Below are 13944 nucleotides of genomic sequence, written 5' to 3' on the forward strand. Positions count from 1 at the left end.
GCCTAATGAATGATAAATAATCTTCCAATTTAAAGGTAAAAAAATATAATCAGATAACATGGTTCATATTAATGGAATTTTAATAGAAAATAAAGGCTGTTCTGAAATAAGAACAAACATATAAATTCAGTACGCTAGTACTTAAAGTGTTCAAATTCTTTTAAATCCTCGTAGCTGAAGGTCTTTTTTTTTATTAACATTTGGAAATATATATACTGCACTCAGCCAACCTCTATGAACTAGGTGTAAGTTACTGTTGATAAACGACTTCCTTATGGGAAATTGGGGAAAATAAATTTTGGCAGACAAACTTTAAAATCTCAGTTCACAACTACTCAATAAATGATCATCTATTAATATAAATAGGCTGTTTAGAAAATATTCGATAAGGTCATCATAATTGGCAAGTTTATATTCACATTATTATAACAGCAAATTAAAAAATATCAAAAGTTAAAATACCAAGATCAAACAGAGAACTAGTATGGAATGATATTGAAAACAAAACTTATTTTTGTCTGAAAAAAAAATTAACCATGTTGTTGTTTTTCATTTCAAATATTAGGTTAGGCCTAGATCTGGTTATGATCTTCAAGTGATCTGGATATATTTTATACTGAAATAAGTATGTGCATGTGTTTTCACATCCTTAGACATGACCTGTGTTAGGAGTGCACCACAACAGGCGGCAGGTACTCGAGACATAACAAATGATGATCATAACAATGACAGTTTGTATAAAGAACTCTAGATGATGGCTATATGTGGTAAAGATACTAAAGTGAACTTTGTACAGGTAAACAGCTTATCTCCAACTGGGGACCAGATAAATTCACAGGAAAATTAATCTCGGTTCTGTGACAGGTTTTGTAAGATTCTGGCTGATTCCCAAATCTGTAATCAGAGCGAAGACAGTAGGGCACTCATTCAGTGATCAACACTACCAATATTTCTCACATTTAAACGTAATTTGCAGCCCAGGGTGTTTATCTGAACCTGAGATTGGGTCCCAATCTTATCGGTTTCCTTTCCACAATACTATCTCTACACTAAACCAATACTTCACCAGTCAATCTGTTCGTTTGAATGATAATCCAACTGAAATTTGACAAAATAACTTTGTTGACTTAATTTTGAAATGTTTATTAACAGAATTGAAGGGTACCTTGAAGTTGTTGAAAAATAATCTCAAGGAGTTGCTTCCCTTTGGCCACAAAACTGTACCTGTGTTTACTCGCGCCTGATGGTTTTTCCTTGACTGATGAGTTTTTTACTTGTCCACTGTGTGTAATCTGGTGATTTTTGCATACCCATGTTTTAACTTTCTTTGTCCATACAAGTTGTCTTTATAATAAGTTATTTTCTAAAAGCCCTGAGATCAATTTTCTCTTATAGATTAGTTAAATTTTCACTGTGATTAATATCTATATTTTGACTCCGTACCGGTAACAATAGATATGACCCTATGAATGGCTCCTATCACTATCTGTGGCATTAGCTTTCATTAATGTTAACAATTATCATAGGAGTGTCACCATTATATACATGACTTTTATTAATTGAACTTTAATGAATTGTCACTGGTATCTATTTGTAATGATACAGCAGTTTATTGTGATACACCTCTGAATGTGGTTTTGTAATTTGTGGACAATAGTTAACAAGGCCACAGTGGGGATTAGTTAAGGGGTGTTTTATAGTGTTTTGGTATCCCTGGTAAATTGTTTATCATCACAAACATGTATTACATTTGTGTTTCCTGACAAGATTGAAATCTTGGTTAATTATGTCTCATTTTGAAGTGATTGGTGCAAATTGCTTTCCTGATATTATCAGTTTATTTGTATCATTTATCTTAGACATTTGCAATTGATTAGAGTTTATATGTAAGTCAGTAGATTTATTTAATAGAAAATAACACACAACAAAATGTATAACAACCAGTCAAGGTCATGTAAATTAAATCTTATTACCAGTAATTTATCGGTTAAACTTCAGGCTATTGTCAACATGGCTTCCATTTTAGGTTTCCGATTTCGTTTTAATTTGAGACATACATGTCAAATTAAACAGGGTTTTTACCATTAATGATAATATGTTTGTTATCGTCTGACAGTAATTTATGAATTGTTAGAGCAAAAGAAATAGCCAACAAAAAAGCTGATATCTAATATCTGTCTTACAGAAAAAAAGTCGCTATCTGAGATAATGTATTGATTATATTATATAGAGATAGTCCTACTTTTAGTTGACTTAACAAGGGAGGATCAGTTCCCCGCTGTGAGTGAGAGATAAAATATATTAGGTGTTATCATAAGGAGTGGAAGAGGTCAGAACGAACTCGGTAACAATCCAGATTATCACTTCATGGGTATCATCTTGTTTAAGTTACAATGAAATCTTCCTACATTTTATCAGACATACCACTGGGAATGTCTATAACATTAATCAGGAGATCTAAATTTCCTACAATGATAGGCACACGGATATACATGTTACATAAACCTGTTGTTCAGTCCAAATTTATCTACAGCATAAATCACATGCATGTAACCATATTAAAGGCTAATGTAAACTTAAAGTCCCCAATCTAAACAAATTAAAATGTGATCTATTATAGCAATGATAATATAAAACAGCTTATTGAGTCCATCAATATGCTAAAACATGTTTGAAGAGATTATGTAATACGTATACTAATGGATAAGAGACATCCCTCAATAAATTACTTGTCTGAAAACAACTATCAATATAGGACCAACTGGTTTTAGTTTCAAATGCAACATTATTCTTTCCGATGATTTAATGTATACTATAGATTATACGAAAATGTCTACCTACCCTTGTTCTCAAATTAATCATTTTGTTTTCACACAAAAAAATGACATAAAACTAATCCTTTTCTTAGTTTCTTAAATGTATTCCAAAGGATATATGACCATTATAGATAGGGTAGACTGTTCTGAGCCCATCAATAATTTCCAGTTTCATCAATAACATTCCATAACTTAAAAGAATTCCTTAATTTAAAATTCTCCCGAGCATAGAAAAAGTTAAAGTAAAGCTTTTCATTTTAAGTTTTCTCCAAACTTCTGTATTGTGGCTCTATGTTAAAAATCCTTAAAGTTAAGGAATGTTGATAAAGTGGCCAGGCTCTGTTTTAAAGACCATAATGACCTTGTAGTTATTGTATATGAATTTCATCACTTGTCCTTCACCTCTAAGTTATAGTTCATGGCTCACATAAAGCATTTCCAGTTACTGGATGGTAGTTTTCCTCTGGAAACCCCAGTTTCATCACCAAAATAATACCATTAATAACCATAGCTGGTAATCAATGTAATATAGGACATATTAAATAGACACAAATCATAGCAAACTGTTAAGCCCACATGCGAGCATATCAATCTTAATAATAACATTTAATTTGTCTCTTTGTCCATTAGTGTTGGCAGATCCTCACAAACAGTACATCTTAAATGATAAGTTGCCATTTAAATTGTCAATCAAAATGTTGAATTTCAATAGCTGTTTCACCCTAATCTCTGACAAGATTGAAGTAATTATTGGAATGACTGCTACGTAGATATTATGATAACTGTAGCCCACACAGTAAAGAGATATATTACATCAATATTGCTAATGATTGGTAAGTGGAAACCTGTGGATAATGACGCCAAGTTAAAGGGGATGACACTAGGTATGATAATCTCTACGTCTTCTCCATATTAAAATACAGGCTGTGACGTTGATGAGACAAGGGCGACATCGCCAGAACAAGAGGACAATTTGTCACCATTCGTTTATCTTGGTAAATGGAAAAATAAATGAAAATTTCAAATAGAGATGTGATCATCCAAACTAGGTGGATGTAATTTGAGGTGGGTATCTAAAATAGCCAGCTATTAGTGTGATACCTTTCAGTGATAAGGGGCTTGGCTTAGACTGGTATGTCAGCGTACACTCGTAACTATTTCTTACTTTTACACTTAGTATAACCTACCTGTATAATTAGGTAACTTTCCTTACAGTATTTTACCTGTCACTTACCTATACCTTCTGATAATCATCCATTACCTGTTATACCTAATATAACCTACCCTGTTGGGATTAATTAGGTAACTGTCCAAACTTTATTTCTTGTAAATACCACCTAGTTTTAACAATTTGTCAGATGCTGTCCTATGACAAAACTGTAAAGTGAATCATCATCTAGAACTTGGAAACTCTTGGAATGTTTATGTGTATATGTTCAGACTTTCTGCACATCGAACTTCTACTGCTTGCCCTACTGGTAATCCAGAAATTGTACGTGCTGTCCCCCAATGCATGATTGAAAAAATGACAACTACAATGGGTTTTGTATTCTTTTATTCAAAAGACTTCTTTCTAATGTCCATACAATTGGTCTCTGGATGGTGTAAAAGGGCACCGAGTTGTTAAATGACCATATAATCTGCAGAAATAGCAGTACCTGCAGCTCTTTGAGCACTGAGCAATAAGGACAGGAACTGCTGATTTAGTAATTGGCCATTTTAGTTGACCATCTCAAAGGAACACAACTAAACAATCGGTGATAGCCTATTTAAACTTGGTAAACAGTTTCTGGGATTGCAAGGTCCCAATTTGGATAAGAGTTATGACTGCCGATCAGCTGATATTTTAAAAGGTATAAACCAAGTGCATATATTGTCTTCAAGGTTGTAACAGGGTTATTTTGCCATCTCATAAAATGAATACATGTGTTGAAATGTCCGTTGTGTAGAAATTATTATTGCTTTTAAACTAACTCTTGCGCTGCCTGATAAAGCCTTAACCTGAAACTATACCTAATGCTGTCTGCCAAAGTCTAAACCGTTTTGTCTGCAACATCATGTTAGTAAAATTTGTCGAAATGAAAAATTCTAAAGCTGAAACTTAACACTTTGCTACTCTTTGACTAGTTATGTTTTTACCATCTATCACTTATGAAATTATGGGGAAAATAAAGCAAATTGTTTTTATGTATTGTCGTTTGCAGTAAAATAAATCGGAAAGTAATATGTTTGTTCGGGACTCATTTATATGAAGTTAGCTGCAGATATACACCTTGGTATACTTTTAATATGTTCATGTTATTTAGAAGTACATTCATTTGTTATTCTAAAGGTGTTACGAGTGTGTCTGGAACCTATTTATAACCAATTTTCCACCTTTCACACCACATGGTCACGACTTTTCATAAAAAACATATTCTGCTGATTGCTATCTTTCCACAGCTACTACATGGGGAGTTAATCACCCAGAACTGGTCACAAATATGGACTAAATGAATATCTACCTGGCGTTAATTTCCCGCCTCTGTTGTGGGCCAGTATATCGAGTTTCTCTTCTGACATTTGACACTTAAATATTACTTTTATAAAGTTTTGTTAATCACCGTACCGTAATTTGCCAACATGTTTACAGACTGAATGAGTCAGGATTCACATTTCTTTTACCATAAATCTCATCATGCCAAGTTTAGGGGATCAAGTAGAGTGTCACTAGACCTACGAAGTCCATGTCAGGGAAAAAATACATTAATATCAGATACCTCTACAGTAAATTATCAATGGTTATTTTTCTAGCTCGTTAATGTTCATGACAAATATGAAATATGATTTTTGTATACATTTACAATCTTATACAATTCACATCCTGTCCATCAATATCTTAGGCCGTCATTTTCATTAATATCTTATAGAAGACATCCGGGACGTTATTGATGTTGATATTGTGTGGGTTGACTATGGAATGAAATGATCTATAATATATTCTTTTATTGTATGTATTTCTATTCATTCTTATCAATTATACATCAAATAACTTTTGTAACATTACAACGTTATCGCATGAAAGAAAGTGGAGGTATTGATATTGATTGATTAATGAATGTTTTTCATCATTCATGCAGAAGTTGCAAACTGATCAATTTGAATTGATTCCTTGATGTGTGAAAATTCTTATTTAAAAAGTGATTCTCACAATTCTGACATCAATTATCCTTATTGCTTCAACATCCTTGAGAGCGTTGTATCTATACATACCATAGAAGGAGAGGATTTTTAACAGATATTATGAAATAAAAATACCATCAGTGTTATTGATGGAAGATACATTGTGACTTCATTTCCTGTGTCAGGGCAATTTTTACTTTTATTGATTTACAGTCGGAATCAGTACCGAGATCAACAAGCTACCATGGTGTGGTCGCCCTACACAAAGTGTGGTGTCTTAACAAAATTATTTCAACTTGATGTATGAGAACATTAAGACCAGTACGATGGCAATAGAAATACCAACAGACATCATGAACTCAATGTGTCCAAGTATCCATCACTATCTTTAGATTTCAAATAGTGCGTCCTAGCTAGGTCCTGCAATATTACAACCAGTCCCAGATAGATATTGTTTGAAGTTTAGAGTATATTCCAAATATATTCCAGAGATATAAGTGGTAATTTCCTCAATATATCTCCGCAATTCGTTTCACAATTTTTTTAAAAGCAGACATGCTAGTGAAACAATATGAACAGATAAAAAATGTGCTACAATGTCATTAACTACACCCTCTTATCAGTAACGTTACCATCCTCATAATTATACTTTGATGTTTATTCCCGATATTTTTTTTATATTAAAAAGATTTTTATAAAAATCGCCAAAATACCAATGTTTCTTCTTTTAATGTATCTACACGTGTACATAGTAATCAGTGACTTTTGACAGCAGTACTTTGAGTGATGATTTAGTTTTATTACACACCAGACATAGGTATAGACACATAACAGCATAGCTGTGCACTATCAATTTATAATCAAACAAATTTTCCTGGCAGTTCGTTTTGGGAAAAGCATCAGCAATGGAATAGGTTTTGAATGAAAAGTATCGAACAACATTTTGAACATAACAACTTTAGCTGTCTCTAATCAAAAGTGGAGATCGTTTGTATTGAAATCATGAACCATTCTCTATACAAGTAAGTACTGATCATGAGTAGATGTCTTTTTTTGAGATTATAATAGATCACAGAGAAGCCGCCTGATAGTATCTGTGTTGGGTCGCTGTCCACCCGATAGGGATAGGCCCTGTTTATTGTGCCATTCAGATGTTTATGGATCTGACAACATCTTTGTAATTACTGGGTTTTCAATACCTAGATACAAACATTATCACTGGCGATTATTAGGATGTAAACATCTAGCCCGTCATCACGTTATTAATTGTTCGCGATGGTCCTGCCCGCAGAGATTAACACGTTTTATTGGCCCTCGTAAACCACCAAATATGGTGTAGGATTTTAGGTATGATCTCTTTAGGATGTCACCTGTACAATAGACACACCTGAGATTGAGTGCATTTCATACCTGTACGCTACCAGGTGATGGACTAAAGGGGGGACGTCCAGGCTTACCTGTGTCAATATTATCATAGGAAGTCTACTCTCCATGTCCACTTCACTGCTGCAATCTTATCGCGGAGGATACAAAATGAAGTTTCTATAATCACTGATCATAGATATGTTTGTGTGTGCATTCTGTAACAAGTTCTCCTGTCTCTCTGTAGCTACAGTGTTTGGTCCTTATCTACTGAAATTCTCAATGAATCATCAAACTTGTGTAGCATTGGCATCTGGAAGATATCATTAACCAAGGAATAACTTGATCAGTTTAAATTAAAATCGTTATCAGCTCTAAGAATTCAATTTATTTATCATTTTGAAAATTCTTTTGGAAAAAAAATGTTACTCTGCTCAAATTAAAGACAACTAAGAATGTTCAAATAATAAACTTCTTTTGTTGTTTTGAAGTTTGAAAACGATACTAAGGAACAGTGTTGATATGATTTCTTTGATAACATCTAATATCTGATTATATTTTCCATTATGTTTAAAATCGTTGATGAACAAAACAATAAAAAATATTGATGGGAATCTGATTGCAAACACCATCGTTGATCTAGAACGGTTTTTTTTTGTTCTCTAAGAATAATGATGTGTCAATCTCTTTTACATTGTGCTATATGACTACAGTTTACGAATTAGGTAATAGTATAATGTGATGCTATCAAATCTAAACAAAGGATAAGCAACTCGGAATATTGATCTGATTGTATGGTGATCTACAAAAGGTTGTTTATTAAGTACCATGCCTAAAATATGTAGCAAATAAAGAAAAAAAAGTTGTCGAAATATACTTTTATTTTATCTAAACGTATTGTATTCACATGCACTTCTTTTGAGTCTCATACCGTGGAAGATTGGCTTTGGAGTGCTGAGGTTATTTTACAGTATGTTGCATGTACTTTTGAGATCCAAATCATACAGGTTTAATGGCCAAACTTATGACACAACACCTAGAATATGCCGAATTTATAGTGATTTCTGTGTCGAATAGTTGATACAATCATGAAGAGGGAAATATGCCTGATAAAAGTGCTTTGATGTTTGTCGACCTTTTTTGCATGCAAATTTGGTCAGTTGATAAGATAGAGTAATCATTGATGTATTGTAATGCTGGAATATATCCATGGGTCCACAAGGTGCTCAAGTGTTTACAATTTATGTACTCCGGAGTTTCACTTTGAAGACGTTTTTCTTTCTGTTGGGGTTTATGTTTTCTCTTGAAGGTGATAACAGAATTTATAGACCTGTAACCTTAAAGTTAGTAGCTTTGAACCTGTAATCCACTCTAAGAACTCCACAATTTATGTTCTGTGAAATCTACACCAACCATGTCTATCTTAGTTACCTCCAAACTTTGTTGTGAAAACAAACATATTAAAATATTTTATTTGTTTGTGATGTTTAAAAAATGCGTTTGCTCTGATGGAGGAGCACCAGGTAACTGTGCTTGTTGTCAGAGCATGACGCATGTTTGCAGTTCATCTATAAGATGTATTTCTAGAGCTAATTTTCTTACATGATTACTTTCGTATTTACAACGTTCAAATTTCAATGTACGATTTTTTTCTAATTAAAATGTGTACATCAATTATTAAAAAAAGACTGAAATAATTTTAATTATATATAATAGTGATTTATCAAGATATTAATAAAAGGTTGTTATAATTTTCCGACTTCTGTCATATAACTTGAAACACTTGACCCTTTTAACATCGGATTGAAGGATTTTGTTGTTTGTTTGGGTTTGTTTTTTTTAAACCATGATAAAATGTATTATTTTGGAAATTGTTTTCTTCTTTTAGGAACTGTTCCAGTGGTCATCCGGTGACAGAGTGAGTTGATTAAGTGCTGGACAAGTTGACCCTGATCGCTGTGACCTTGGTGACTATTACCAGATATTTTGACGTATTGATGATGCATTGAGGCAGACGAGTAAAATACCAACACATTGCGATACCCATAGCCCTAACGTTCGGACAAAGACCGAACGAGGAACAGATAATTTCAACTCCTCACGGGTCACCAGACACACATTACCTTCCTTGTTCAAACCCAATGAACATGAAAATATCCCCTAACAAAGAAGAAAAGGGATAAACACAAGTTAACCAATGTGTAAATCTATGCATGTAAGTCGAACAAAAGTCACAGAATATATTGATAGGCTTTGTCAGTTGTAAATCGCGTCGTTTTGATTAGGTGATAGCAGTATTTAACTGCTGTTAGAATAGGTAGCTGTTGAGACAATACCGACTGGCACTTCAGGTTTTGTTCTCTGATAGCTTTAAGTCTGTGATAAGAGAAAACCGAATCATTAGGTGGCCACCTTAGCGTGATCAGACCACACTGCTCTCTATTGTTCTGTATATCTTACTCGCAACGCTGTCTTTATAGTAGATTCTGACTTTCAATAAAATTTCTTTTTGTTTTTTACTTTTATCAGGTAAAGTGAGATCTGAAGTTTAACGTTTCACACACGACTTGTCAAATATCCTGTTTGAAATCTAGATAACATTAAATGTATCCAAGGTTTTTGTTTAGAGATTGTTTTATCTGATTGGTCTGATTTGACAGAAAGAGTGTCATGTGTTTTTTTAGTTTTAGAGATAAATAAAGACATGATTTTTATTCACCCAAACATAATGTCTGTACAGGTGAAATGGTAGATGGTTATGGAAATTATCAGTTGTATTCTACGAATTTAATGCGCAATGGAAACTTAAGAAAAAGGGATATATTTTGGAAGCGAACATTGGAACACAATATCCAATGCCTACATTCTGTTACATATGTGTGTTGAATTACTAATTGAAGAATATATTATAAAAAATCGAATCACCCAGTTCATTAAATTCTTTATCTTGCTGGCATAATTAACATGTACCATGGAAAGCTCCATTAAGGGATGAAAATGGATAAGAGTTAAGGAAGGATTTTATCCAAGATGAAAATATATGAATTATAATTGAAGTCCGGAATTCCTGTGATGATTAAGTTGTGCAGGTAATCTTCACTTCCTGGGCTGGACATCTCATGATTCATCTACATTGAGTACACAGGAGGTATTTCAGATATTGGACCATTAGTTTTATTGCCGAATATAATCTGCTTCGTCGTCACATAAATTGTCAATGCAGCCTGATCCTGGACCATTGTGCGTTTCATTGGCACGAAACCTTTTACGTTCGTGTCATCTGACCGCAATAGGCTGCGTATTTATCCGTCCCAAATGTTACCGTAATGGGCAATGTGATGTGCAGGAGGATTTGCATGTGTTACAGGCCGTCCGTAGTATTAAGTAAACACAAATGTGCCAAAGCATTCACATGGAGAAAGCGATGAATTGATATTCTCTGCCCTCTGTCATTGAAATATAAAGATATGGACAAGCACCACTGTGTGGCTATTGTAGTGCTTCTCATTGAGACTTTAGCGTGGGGTATTATGGCCACAGTTCAAGGCAAGGGCAGTAGCAGGGGGATGAGTCCTAAATCAATTGACATATTTAAATCTTCTATATGAAGGTAGATTTTCTTTCTTGCTGAAGGACGCTGCCCATTGTGCACTGGCGATGTGGAATCGATGGTCGTGTTAGCTTGACCAACTAAATCAATGGGTGCGACCAAGGACGAAAGCAGAAATAGATACTCAACAATATCAAGTTGTCATTGTCCATTCCGTATCACTTATAATCCACAATGGACAATTGGAACCCGCGGAATATTTACATGTCTCCCGCCGAAGAACCAGGCAAACAATTCTCTCTTAGTCACATTATCAAAGAATATCTAGTTTAATTGATTTTTGATTGGTATGCGGCCTATCCGAACGTCCTGGTGTTTTATTAAGGACCATTCGTAATGTTAATAGGATGGTCACAGATGGTAGGGCCTCTAGCTGCTATTTCCCATGTAATTTATGTTATTTCTACTGTTTAATAAAGCAATTATGTTATCAGAGTCTTTTAGTATATCTGAATTAAAGGGAATACTGACTAGTAGCTTATTTGTTAATTTGAGTTTCAATTAAAAGTTTCATATGAAAGAGGAATGATCTATGAAATATTTACTTGTTAATTGGTTTTAAATGATATTAAGGTCCTGTTATTAACGTCGAGTCTTTGATGATTCTACGTAGCTATATTTGTTTTTCATCAACATAAATATATACTGTAATCAGTACCTATGTTGTCTCATTTGAAGAAAGTATGTTCATATTGATTTGTCAACTGGTGTTAATAAAAGGTGTTAACTGATCTCCTATAAATCTGTAGAAATGAGTCGGTAGGAAGTTACTTATTGGGGTTTCCTTAGTGATTACCTCGAGTACATTTGATTCATGGCATCTGTTTCAACTCTTGTCATTTTTATATATGTTCTGTATGAGTAAAGGAAAAATACCATTCAACTAATGTTTTGATTGTTAGTAAAGATATTGAAGTGGCAATCATTAGTTCTGATTGAGGAAATTAAAACCACGGGTATGTGTAAATAAGTACTGGATTCAACGTGGTATACTGGCCAGTGTTAAGGGCGTCATTAGCGACATAAAGCACAGGTACCTGGTGGAGACGAGCCCTGGATGGTCAGTCAAAGGTTAACTTGCTTTTTAAGTGCAATAGAAATGGCTCGGTCGATTATTCATACACCCCCAAACATACACGATATGACAAAGCCAACAAAAGTACCGTTATTATCGAGTGGTATTGGAATTCCATGAATAGATTTTTTCTCTAGAAAGTAAAAAAATAGCTAAGTTGTTTTCAATAACAACTGCCATCTGTACTTATGATATGAATTGATGGAATTAACGGTAAATAGTACGGACCATACAGAATTGCCTTTGTCCTCTTCTACTACCTGGCCACTTATGCAGACTGGACAGGGGTCAGTCTGGGGTTAATGATAGCCTACAATGACCAGTAATTATTCTAATGACACCTTTTACGGTAATTGTAAAAGTTGTTTATTTGCATTTTTAAAAAATTATGTTCCTGTTTAAACGTGTTGGCATATGAATTCCGCGGGGGTGTAAAACATATTTCTGTATTGATTGTCTGAAATATGATAGAATATGGGATATGGACAAGCGTATGAATGAAATTGTGATTTACTCATAAAAATGGCCTTTTTGTGCAGGTGTCAGTTTAAGAACATATCACGCATGAATTAAGTACATTTTTATTTTATTTTTGTGCAATTCCCATAAATGAATTTTGGAAATAAAAAAAAGAAACATTCGTCTTAGTTTATTTTATTAAAAAAAAATGTTAGATATGTATGATGGTCTCGCGCATATTATATAGGAACTCTTTTGTTTTATTTATTATGTTTGATAATTAAGAGATATGAATGGACCATTCCATAGTCTAAATCATATCTTCCAAGTACTATATGCAAAAATGTACTTGCTCAGCTATTACGAAATAAGATTGTATTTTAAGTGACCAGTGTACTTTTATCAATATGTACAGTTTTAAGAAATATTTATCTATGGAAAATTAATATTGATATCGAGTAACCATTTTATTCGCAAATGTATCCAGGTGATACAATGAAAGCAGCTATACATATTGTTACACTCTAAAAAGATGCAATTTTCCATAGTGATTGTTGCAATGCTTACTCTGTTTGGGTGACGTCCTTTAAAGGGCTGTTGATTGGTGATAGGGATCTGGAGAGGTTCCAGTTACTCTGTATGCGCGGGATCACTGGATACTTAGGGAGTGACTGATATATTGATTAACCATTGTTACCCACTTCCCACTTGACACATCAAAGAGTGCCGCTACGAACCCGGACAATGCCCGGATGAAATATCATCTTCCAGGTGCTGTTTCCACACACGCCGTTTGACCATTTAACTATGGTTGTACGTCATACTCGACGTAAATTGTCCCGCATTTGTCTGTCTAATGAGTTCTCTAATTAACAATCTTGTTTACAGGTAGTTTTTAAAGGTATACCTGTATGTGTGGCAAGTTCGATCTTTTATCCTAGATCGATTGATTTTAATCAATAAATTTAGACCAGATAGACCTGAAAAACCACACATCATGTACTGCTTAGATGATCAAAGTTAGAAACTGTTAAAATCTAGGGCTAGAAATTCTATTTTCTTCAGAAATTGGTCGAAAAACAATAGTGCTGTAGTCGAATGGACATTTTCTTTGGTATTTTGTCTGAACGAAACAAGAGCAGTATCGGATATGTTTGATGTTCTATGAAGATATTATCAATAATGTTTCATTTGACTTGTCGGAGAATGTTATTGCGTCGGGCGTGACTTCTGGGCATAATTTGTTTCCGTGGTTCTGGCACCGTGTATCAGGGTTCAATGGTGGCGGAAATATGTACAACAAAACTAGACAAAGGCTGCAATGATGAATCCGTGATACTATCTAAATATGAAATGCGAACATTGTTAATGAAAGGTTTAGTTTAAAAGTATTGGTGAAACAGGAAGAGTGACTATATAGTAAATTTTGATATGGTTGAGTGGTGGACGATGCTTGGTAT

General features: G+C 33.9%; 1 protein-coding gene across 3 annotated transcripts in view; it reads left to right on the top strand.

Moving 5' to 3' along the window:
- Nucleotides 1-12672, top strand: part of LOC138318969 (DNA repair protein RAD51 homolog 2-like) — a 31560-nt gene extending 18888 nt beyond the window's left edge. For all 3 annotated transcript variants that reach the window (XR_011207931.1, XM_069261824.1, XM_069261825.1), the window contains one exon: nucleotides 9229-12672. The gene's annotated coding sequence lies outside the window, so the exon portion shown is untranslated. The remainder of the gene's footprint in view (nucleotides 1-9228) is intronic.
- Nucleotides 12673-13944: the final 1272 nt, after the last annotated feature.

The sequence above is a fragment of the Argopecten irradians genome, chromosome 3, assembly GCF_041381155.1.
Source record: "Argopecten irradians isolate NY chromosome 3, Ai_NY, whole genome shotgun sequence".
In the NCBI taxonomy this organism is placed as follows: domain Eukaryota; kingdom Metazoa; phylum Mollusca; class Bivalvia; order Pectinida; family Pectinidae; genus Argopecten; species Argopecten irradians.